Genomic DNA, 11,380 nt, shown 5'->3' with positions numbered 1-11,380 from the left:
TGTAATTATTATAACACAATAACTTTAAGCTGTACAAAACAACTTTAAACTACAAATCAGGTAAATTATATAACTCAATAAATTAAAGCAATAAGTAACCACTTTTGTGGTATTTTCTAAGTAAATCTAATTTATTGGAGTGATATAATTATTTTTATGGTTAACCTTGTCTACAAGAGCTAACCATAAAAATGCAATAGATGTAAAAACATACAAGATTAAATTGTTATACAGTTTAGTATGTGCACCTGCACATTTCATAGCTTCATTAGTAAAAAGTACTGACTTATGAAACTATGGAGTTTTTTGCAGTAAAAAATCCATGCCTGTAGTTTAAAGCCTTTATATCTTATCCCAAGAAAAACATGAGTATAGATATAGCTAAATAAGAAATAAGAAATTGCTATATTGCAAGTTCTCCCACTTAGAAATCATGGAGGGGTCTGAAATTGTCATCGCAGGTGCATGTCCACTGTGAGAGACATTATCTAAAAAAAAAATCCAGAAATCACAATGTATGATTTTTTAACTATTTATTTGTATGATACAGCTGCAAATAAGTATTTGAACACCTGAGAAAGTCAACGTTAATATTTGGTACAGTAGCCTTTGTTTGCAATTACAGAGGTCAAACGTTTCCTGTAGTTTTTCACCAGGTTTGCACACACTGCAGGAGGGATTTTGGCCCACTTCTCCACACAGATCAGTCAGGTTTCTGGCCTGTTGCTGAGAAACACGGAGTTTGAGCTACCTCCAAAGATTCTCTATTGGGTTTAGGTCTGGAGACTGGCTAGGCCACGCCAGAACCTTGATATGCTTCTTACAGAGCCACTCCTTGGTTATCCTGGCTGTGTGCTTCAGGTCATTTTCATGTTGGAAGACCCAGCCTCAACCCATCTTCAATGCTCTAACTGAGGAAAGGAGGTTGTTCCCCAAAATCTTGCAATACATGGCCCCGGTCATCCTCTCCTTAATACAGTGCAGTCGCCCTGTCCCATGTGCAGAAAAACACCCCCAAAGCATGATGCTACCACCCCCATTGCTTCATAGTAGGGATGGTGTTCTTGGGATGGTACTCATCATTCTTCTTCCTCCAAACACGTTAAGTGGAATTATGACCCAAAAGTTCTATTTTGGTCTCATCTGACCACATGACTTTCTCCCATGACTCCTCTGGATCATCCAAATGGTCATTGGCAAACTTAAGACGTGCCTGGACAAGTGCTGGTTTACGCAGAGGAACCTTCCGTGCCATGCATGATTTCAAACCATGACGTCTTAGTGTATTACCAACAGTAACCTTGGAAACGGTGGTCCCAGCTCTTTTCAGGTCATTGACCAGCTTCTCCCGTGTAGTTCTGGGCTGATTTTTCACCTTCCTTAGGATCATTGAGACCCCACGAGGTGAGATCTTGCATGGAGCCCCAGTCCGAGGGAGATTGACAGTCATGTTTAGCTTCTTCCATTTGCTAATGATTGCTCCAACAGTGGATCTTTTTTCACCAAGCTGCTTGGCAATTTCCCCGTAGCCCTTTCCAGCCTTGTGAAGGTGTACAATTTTGTCTCTAGTGTCTTTGGACAGCTCTTTGGTCTTGGCCATGTTAGTAGTTGGATTCTTACTGATTGTATGGGGTGGACAGGTGTCTTTATGCAGCTAACGACCTTAAACAGGTGCATCTAATTTAGGATAATAAATGTAGTGGAGGTGGACATTTTAAAGGCAGACTAACAGGTCTTTGAGGGTCAGAATTCTAGCTGATAGACAGGTGTTCAAATACTTATTTGCAGCTGTAGCATACAAATAAATAGTTTAAAAATCATATATTGTGATTTCTGGATTATTTTTTTTTAGATTATGTCTCTCACAGTGGACATGCACCTACGATGACAATTTCAGACCCCTCCATGATTTCTAACTAAATAGCAGGGTGTTCAAACTTATTTTCCTCACTGTATATATATATATATATATATATATATATATATATATATATATATATATATATATATATATATATATATATATACATACACACTTTGTTTCCCAACATGAATGCACTGAAAAAAAAAGGAAAAAAAAAGGAAAAAAAAAAAGGTTTACTTTTCTCATTTTGTGCTGTTACAATTTAATTGCATATTTTATTATTATTTAAAATAAAAAAGCCTACAAAAAGAGCTGTGGTTTGCTAAAGTATAAGTACTTAGGCTGTATGACATTGTGGGAGAATCTGCTGAGTAGTGAGATTTCCACTGAGCTCATTTTCCTTTGAGTTGTATTTCTGGAGCTTTGTCTAGTTTTGAACTATTAGCATGTGTTTATCTCAATCTCAGATCGTGTGAAATGTCTTATATTGAAACTAGCGCGAGCTGTGAAAATTTCATTTTCTGTGCAGAAAGCATGTTTTTGTGGTTCAAGCACACAAAAGCTGAAAAAGTTTATTTGTGTACTGTTGGGGCCTGTTGCAGTAGTCACGTAGCATTTCAACACAGTTCAGTGTGAATTTTCCATTTGGTTCCAGCAATTTCACGGTTAAACAAACATGAAAAGGAGTCATCATTTTGGAGCTCTTAAACCCAAATGTGTTTGTTGCCATGAGAGTGAGGTATTGCTTTTCCTTGCCATGTGGAATTGACCTCAATACGAATGGGGTGGCATTTCTTTTATTTCCATCAACTTAGCAAAAATGTTAATAATAATTGTGAATAATTTTTACTCTGTAGAATTTTTATTAAATAGCAAATGTCAGGTTGTAGACAATTTGTGGAGTCTATGCCAGCTTGTGTGTTTGCTATCATTAGTCTTTGTGTTTGGCATGTTGTATGGGGAGCATCACTGCTGTACTTCTAGTTACAGGCTTTTAAAAATATGTTGGTTTTTTTAATCAAGTTCAGGATAAGACTCACTGAATCAAACCTTTGGACCACTCTGAGACCCTAAGCACTCTTGGGCTGGTTTTCCTTAAGAAGGTTTCTGTACATTTATCGAGTAAACTTTATTTGGGCCTAAGCCTCTCTGTCCCTGCCACTAGAAAAGAATCCCCGTAACATAATGCTGCCACCACCATGCTTCACCAGAGAAATGGATTTGGCCCTTCCTGAATAATCTTTACATACTTGTCACACTTAAATGTTTTAGATCATCAAGCAAATTTTAATATTACACAAAGATTACCAGAGTAAATACAAAATGTTGTTTTTATTAAGGAAAAAAACTGTTCAAACCTACCTGGCCATATGTGAAAAAGTAATTAATTTAAGAAAAAAAAATCTAATACTTTTTCACAGCACTGTTTATCTTGGTTTTTAGTCCCAAAAAAGATGGGCTACAGTAAGAGTCCACCTGCAAAATGCATTTGTCTGCAGGTTTATCTGAAATAATTACCAATGAACACAGCTACATTACTAAGTTAGTTGTGTGAATTGCAGTGGGAATTTGAGGTTGTGGTTGTGTGCACTGCGGCAGTATCTCCACATGGCACATGGACCTGACTAAAACATACAAAAAATCCATGTTACATGTGTGGTCTTGCACTATAGAGGTTAACACTTCAAATTTGGAATTTTCACAAGCCACATAATCAGCTCAAGCAAGGAGTGGCAGGCTCATTCTGTCAACATTCTAAAATAGCCTTCATGTCACACAGTTAAGTCAGAGTTCATTACAGTTAACGACAAAGAATTTCCATGATAATTTTTTAACTCACTTTCCCATTGTTGTAAAACCCCTCATCAAAATGCTTTGAGGTTTGTTTGATATATTAGGTCAGATGGCAATTAACTTTTCCATTCTTTTAAGGGCGATTTAAGAGTCCGTATAGTCAGCCATAATGAAGAGTTGAAGAATCATTTGAAATGTTAACATTAGCTAAGACATCATATTGCTAAACCCGACCCTTTATGGTTTTGTGGTTTCTAATGGTTGCACCGAGATTGGAAAATCTGTATACATGAACGAAAGAAAATCACAAAAAGATGTATTGTATTTCTTCAGCAAAAATAAATACTTTTCTCTATATAGTGAGAAAGGTGAAAGTTTAAAGGAGAATTATTTTGGCTCTTATTTTGGAGAATTATTTTGGAATGATCACTGTCAATCAATTGAATGTTTGATAAAATGATACAACACAGTCTCATAACATTTTGTCATATAGTCACAAACTTTTAACTATTGATTCGTGTTCATGGACACTTCCCTCCACAGTCTGGCTCTGTCTCCATACAGAGGCAGAGGATCATGGGTAAAGCTGACGGTATTCTTTTTACCCAATTTTTATCAGTGAATAAGTCAGAAAATATATGTTTAAGGTTAGGGTTCGGGTTAGGGTTATACTTATAAATGTGTATCTAATTAACTCAGTCTCCTAAATTAACCGGGAAAATATATTAACTTTGGCTGGAAGGAACCACTGATGATGGTTTATAATAGCGAGTAGCTTACAGAATATATCTCCTGCTTAAATGTTGAGTAATGGTGCTTGAAGAGAAAAAAATCTTTAACAAACGAGATAAAAGCAATACTGCATATGTGGTATCCAGTGGCAGAAAGAAAACTTTGATGGAGGCACCAAAAACACTTCATATTAAAATTCATTACACAAAAAATCATCCTCAGTGACATGAAAAAGAGGGAAATTCGTGTCTATGAACAAACATCGATAGATTACATTTCGGGCCTATATCACAAAATGCCGTGATACTGGGCTGAATGGTATGGTCACACCTCTATGTCATGCTTGGTGGTGCTAAACAATCGGCAAGCCAAGAGGTCATGTCAAGAAGGTTACAGAATGGCCCACATTTTCTGTCCATGGTCTTACTCCTATAGCATTCTATATATGGAATACATGTTTCAAGATTTGTTGTTTTAAATAAAATGGTACCGTCTAATGCAATCAATTTGAATTCATGTTTTTGTTGTGGTATATTTTCTTTGTTCTCTAAATAAATTTTGGATGGAAACTTTTGGATGCTATCTAACTCCTGTTGCTCTGTTTTCTCTGGACAGAGACAGCCTAGGCTTTTTCAGTGAACTGTGACCTTGAAGCCTTTGATATGAGATATTTAGTGTTTTGTGTTTGCATTGCAGCACCCATATCTTTCTATCTGCTGTTGCAGTTTCTTTCATGAATGACTCAATCTTTATGAGTGTCTCACTCAAGTGAATTTATGCAACTTAGTTACTGTCTCACTATAATTTAATGAGCCATGTTTGAGTTCTTGATTTGGAGATGTTTAGTGAATAGCAGCAGAAGACACAGAATGTTTTTACAAGGCACTGGCAATAGTTTTTAAACCAGTCAGTTTGCCTTCTCATTTAATTAACAAACCCAGTGATCTAAACTTGTATGTCCACAGAGATTGCTTTGGGAGCTGCCTGTAGGATTTCTGTGTTTTATTAAGACCAGAAGCAACAGGGAAACTGTGTTATGTACAATCCAAACTTACCGCAGAGTAAAATGCTTTAAAATCAGACGGCCAGCTCTCATATTATGTAGCTTGAATGTACGTACAGGGTGTCTTAAGATTTGATGATGATTTGATGGCACCATTCAGTGGTGGATTAAGTATGCAAACCATGTACTTGAGTAAAAGTAGAGATACAGTAGGTTAAATATTACTCCAGTAAAAGTAAAAGTGCTCCCTTTAAACTTTCACTTGAGGGAAAGTATAAGAGTATTTGCCATCAAATGTATGTAAGTATCCAAAGTACTATGATTTATTATGGCTAAAATGTTATATTACCATTTTTGTTACAAGACTCCTGCTTAATAAACACAGTTTATGTAAAAAAAAGACGCTAATGTTACTCTTAGTCAAACACTGATTGATATCTATTCAAATTATTATGAGCCCAAAACCTTCTTTTCAACTACTATCGTGGAAATAAGGCCATGGGTGTTGTGGCAAGATAGAGTCAGGAGTTTGTTAATTCATTTAAAACTTTCTTTTGGCTTCTCCCATTAGGTGTTGCCACAGCGGACCATCTGCATGTTTGTTTGTTAATTCATTTACAGTCGAACCCACTTATCTCGACCTCGGTTAACTCGCCAACCCTATTAAGTCGAATTTTTTGACATTTTTTTTTTAATTTTTAAATTTTGACACTGGTTAGCTTTTTGTAAAAACGAACTACACCCCGCACGTTTTTAGTGATTTTGTGAGCGATCTTTGTGTTTGCAATGTTGGAGAATATAATAAAGGTTTGTTTTGAGAATCGACGGTGGTTTGTATTGTATACTGGTAAATCTCTGCTGTTAGTTGGTGTACATATGCCTTTTGGTGTAAACAAACATGTATGTACATTTTTATAGCATGCCTTCATCAAACAAATCGCCGCAACGCTGTTGTGTAAAAAACCCTCCAAAAACACGTGCATGCACATTCTCATTTATTAACGCACATCATGTACATAAAGAAATTTCAAGCACGTTAATATATTGCCGCCATATTGGTTTTCGTTTATCTCGATCATCATCTCAACGCTTTTTGGCGTCCCCTAGGCCGGCGACATAACTGGGTTTCCACTGTATTACTCTCAAAATGATATGCTTGCTGTTGAACTGATCTTGAACTGTATGTATGTGCTAAGTAGATACCACCAAGCGGCAATTAAAACAAGTTCAAAACAGAGTGCACGCTCAACCCGAAATAGTTTCAGAAAATGTAATTAAGTAAAAATAAAAGGTATTTAGAAAATCTTAATACTTTGAAATAAATAAATAATTTAAATACTTCAATAAAGTACAGATATGTGAAAAAGCTTGTTAAGTACAGTAACGGATTACATTTACTTCGTTACTGTCCCCCAATGCCATTAACTACACTGAAGGTGTTGAGCTTAATGTTAAAGCTTCTGGATTGTAGATTGTAAATCTTTAATGAAACCTAAATTACTTGCTTGGTTATCTGTACAGCAAAATTATTAACCGTGTTTACCGTGAAGGACCAGCTTTATAGCAGATAATCTGCTATTGTCAACACTCTTTACCAAAGTGGACACATTACCCAAGTTAAGAGAATATTCAGCCACTGTAAGCAGAGATCGCTGTAATTTAAGCTCCTGTTCAAAATTCCTTCTAGTTCTGTACTTCATTGTGCTGGTGCATTTTTTTACTAGTAGCCTTTTGTGTTTTTCTCCTGTCTGGGGTCAACATCTCTTCTTGCTTGTTCTTGCTAATATGTGAACCTGATTTAATAAGAAGTGGTACATACTTCTTATGAGACTGAGCCACAAAATCCTCTGCTCTTGTTCTTATTGCAAAACTACAGCAAGTTCATTTGTTTCTTATTTTCTTTCTGGCTAAGTAGTGTGGCTCCAAATGGACACCATAGGACAATAAGCAAAATAGGTAAAGCTAAATGATATGGGAAAAGGCCCATATACAACAGCTAAAGACACACAGATATGTCTAGAATTCTTTAAATGATCTATTCATGGATATTTTATTAGATAAGGCCACACTTAACAAGAATGATTTAAATTGATATCCTCAGTAAAGGAAACCACTGCTTTCAAAAACCTCTGACTGTGGTATTCGAACATTTTGCTTCACCTGTCTACAATTTTTGGAGATTGCTTTTTTTGGGATAGAGTATCTCTTACATCTGCCTGTTTATTTATATTTAATAGGTGATCATTTCTATGTTCAATAACAATATAGATATAATTGTGTTTGATGGTCAGCATTTCTTGTGATTTTGAAACCATATATTTTATATGCTGTTCTTGTCTCTGGGTCTTTTTGTTTAGATTTGCATGTGTTTTTGGAGCACACTTTGAATACATCCACTCTGAAATGCTATATTAGACTGGACTAATGTTTTTGAGCAAGGTATAGAGTTAACCTGTACTAAAGGTGTTTTTAAATACTCCCATCACCACCAGTATAAGTAGTGTGTATATACACAAATTCAAACATTGTTTAATGCAGACCGTTTCTGAGTAAAATAATGTATGGTTGATTGGTGTACAGAACTTTCTCAATTACATTTGCATTATATCTATTTCATACATTACCCTACATGTTTGCAGAACCCAGCCATTAGGGGGGCACAAGCCAGTGCCGGTCCCAAGCCCGGGTAAATGGGGAGGGTTGCGTTAGGAAGGGCATCCAGCCTAAAACATGTGCCAAATCAAATATGCGGATCACAAATGAGAATTTCATACCGGATCGGTCGAGGCCCGGGTTAACAACGACCGCCACAGGTATCGTTAGCCGACAGGGTACCGGTGGAAATTGGGCTATTGTTGGCCGAAGGAGGAGAAGGAGAGGAGGAAGACGTCTACAGAGACGGCAGGAAAAGGAGCAGTGTAGGAGAGTAGAGGTTCGGGTTGGTACTTTAAATATTGGTACTATGACGGGTAAAGGGAGAGAGGTAGCTGATATGATGGAGAGGAGAAAGGTAGATATGCTGTGTGTTCAGGAGACAAAGTGGAAAGGAACATTGGAGGTGGGTTTAAACTGTTTTATCATGGTGTGGATGGGAAGAGAAATAGTGTAGGGGTAATTCTGAAGGAAGAGTACAGTAACAGTGTAGTGGAGATGAAGAGAGTTTCTGATAGGGTGATGATCGTGAAGGTGGAAGTTGAAGGATGATGATAAATGTCATCAGTGCCTATGCTCCACAAGTTGGCTGTGAGATGGAGGAAAAGGAAAGATTCTGGAGTGAATTAGATGAAGTGGTAGATGGTGTACCTAGGAAAGAACGATTGGTGATTGGGGCAGACTTTAATGGGCATGTAGGTGAAGGAACAGAGGTGATGAGGAGGTGATGGGTAGGTATGGTTTTAAGGAGAGGAATGTGGAAGGGCAGATGGTGGTAGATTTTGCTAAAAGGATGGAAATGGCAGTGGTGAACACGTATTTTAAGAAGAAGGAGGATCATAGGGTGGCGTATAAGAGTGGAGGAAGGTGCACACAGGTGGACTATGTGCTATGCAGGAGATGCAACCTGAAGGAGATTGGAGACTGTAAGGTGTTGGCGGGGACAGTGTAGCTAGACAGCATCGGATGGTGGTCTGTAGGATGGTTTTGGAGGCGAAGAAGAAGAGAAGGAAAGTAAAGATTGAAAGAAGAATAAGATGGTGGAAACTGAAGGAGGAAGAGTGTAGTGTGAGGTTCAGGAAGAGGTCAGACAGGGCTTGGTGGTGGTGAAGAGGTGCCAGATGATTGGGCAACTACTGCAGGAGTGATGAGGAGGCAGCTAGAAAAGTACTTGGTGTGACATCTGGAAATAGAAAGCAAGACAAGGAGACGTGGTGGTGGAATGAGGAAGTGCAGGAGAGCATTAGGGAAAGAGGTTGGCAAAACAGAAGTGGGATCGACAGAGTGATGAGAAAAGTAGGCAGGAGTACAAGGAGATGCGGCAGCAGGTAAAAGGGATGTGGCGAAAGCCAAGGAAAAGGCATATGAGGAGCTGAATAAGATGCTCCTTAAGGAAGGAGAAAAGGATTTATACCGATTGGCCAGGCAGAGGGACCGAGCTGGGAAGGATGTACTGCAAGTTAGAGCAATAAAGGATGGAGAGGAAATGTGTTGACTAGTGAGGAGAGTGTGTTGAGAAGGTGGAGGGAGTATTTTGAGCAGCTGATGAATGAGGAAAATCAGAGAGAGAAGGTTGGAGGATGTGGAGTTGGTGAAGCAGGATGTAGATAGGATTAGTAAGGAGGAAGTGAGAGCAGCGATTAAGAGGATGAAGAATGGAAAGTCGGTTGGACCAGATGACATACCGGTAGAAGCGTGGAGATGTTTAGGAGAGATGGCAGTGGAGTTTTTAACCAGATTGTTTAACAGGATTCTGGAAGGGGAGAGGATGCCTGAGGAATGGAGAAGGAGTGTGCTGGTACCGATCTTTAAGCATAAGGGAGATGTGCAGACCTGCAGTAACTACAGGGGAATTAAGTTGATCAGTCACACCATGAAGTTATAGGAAAGAGTAGTGGAAGCCAGGCTGAGAGAAGAGGTGACCATCTGTGAGCAACAGTATGGTTTCATGCCAAAAAAGAGCACCACAGTAGGTACGACAGACTGGTTCAGGGTGAAGGTTGGACTGCATCAAGGATCGGCCCTGAGCCCTTTCCTGTTTGCAGTGGTGATGGACAGGTTGACGGACGAGGTCAGACAGGAGTCTCCCTGGACTATGATGTTTGCAGATGATATTGTGATTTGTGGTGAGAGTAGGGAGCAGGTTGAGAAGAGCCTGGAGAGGTGGAGATATGCGCTGGAGAGAAGGGGAATGAAAGTCAGTAGGAGTAAGACAGAGTACATGTGTGTGAATGAGAGGGAGGGAGTGGGTGATGCGGTTGCAGGGAGAAGAGGTGGAGAAGGTGGAGGAGTTCAGGTACCTGGGGTCAACAGTGCAAAGTAATGGAGAGTGTGTTAGAGAAGTAAAGAAAAGAGTGCAGGCAGGGTGGAGTGGGTGGAGAAGAGGGACAGGAGTGATTTGTGATAGTAGGGTATCTGCAAGAATGAAAGGAAAGTTTATAGGACTGTGGTGAGACCTGCGATGTTGTATGGATTAGAGACAGTGGCATTGAGTAAAAGACAGGAGGTGGAGCTGGAGGTAGCAGAGCTGAAGATGTTAAGGTTTTCGTTGGGAGTGACGAGGATGGACAAGATTAGAAATGAGTTTATTAGAGGGACAGCACATGTAGGATGTTTTGGTGACAAGGTAAGGGAGGCGAGATTGAGATGGTTTGGACATGTGCAGAGAGGGGACATGAATTACATTGGTAGAAGAATGCTGAAGATGGAGCCACCAGGTAGGAGGAAAAGAGGAAGGCCAAGGAGGAGGTTCATGGATGTGGTGAGGGAAGACATGCAGGTAGTTGGTGTGAAAGAGGCAGATGTAGAGGACAGGGTGGTATGGAGACGGATGATCCGTTGTGGCGACCCCTAATGGAATCAGCCGAAAGAAGAAGAAGAAGAAGACCCTACATGTTTGCAGAATTATATGGAGATTTTAGGCATCTGTTCTGATGTCTGCAAAATGGTTTACCCTGTTAGCTTGTATTCGTTTTTACTCACAGTGTTGTTTGCTAACTTATGTTTGTGAGCTTGCACTGTATAATTATTATATCCCACACCATATTTCTGCTATGACACAATTGGTTAAGTTGTTCTGTTTTTGGCTTAATTATTAGGCTTAATGTTTGCTAAGAATCTGATTTATTACAAAACAGAAAAAAAGTGTTTATCACAGATAGTTTATTCCAGTGATTAAAAAGAATTCAGTGCCTATTCTCCATATATGGACACAGAGATATTGATGATCAGTCAGACCCATAATGTAGGGAAAAAAAATACATATGCTATATGTATGGGGTGATGAAACATAATGCGGGCACAGCCCAAAGGCCATGCTTCAGTATAGGCAATAA

Source organism: Silurus meridionalis, chromosome 25 (genome assembly GCF_014805685.1).
Source record: "Silurus meridionalis isolate SWU-2019-XX chromosome 25, ASM1480568v1, whole genome shotgun sequence".
NCBI classification, from domain to species: domain Eukaryota; kingdom Metazoa; phylum Chordata; class Actinopteri; order Siluriformes; family Siluridae; genus Silurus; species Silurus meridionalis.
This window is presented reverse-complemented; position numbering follows the sequence as displayed.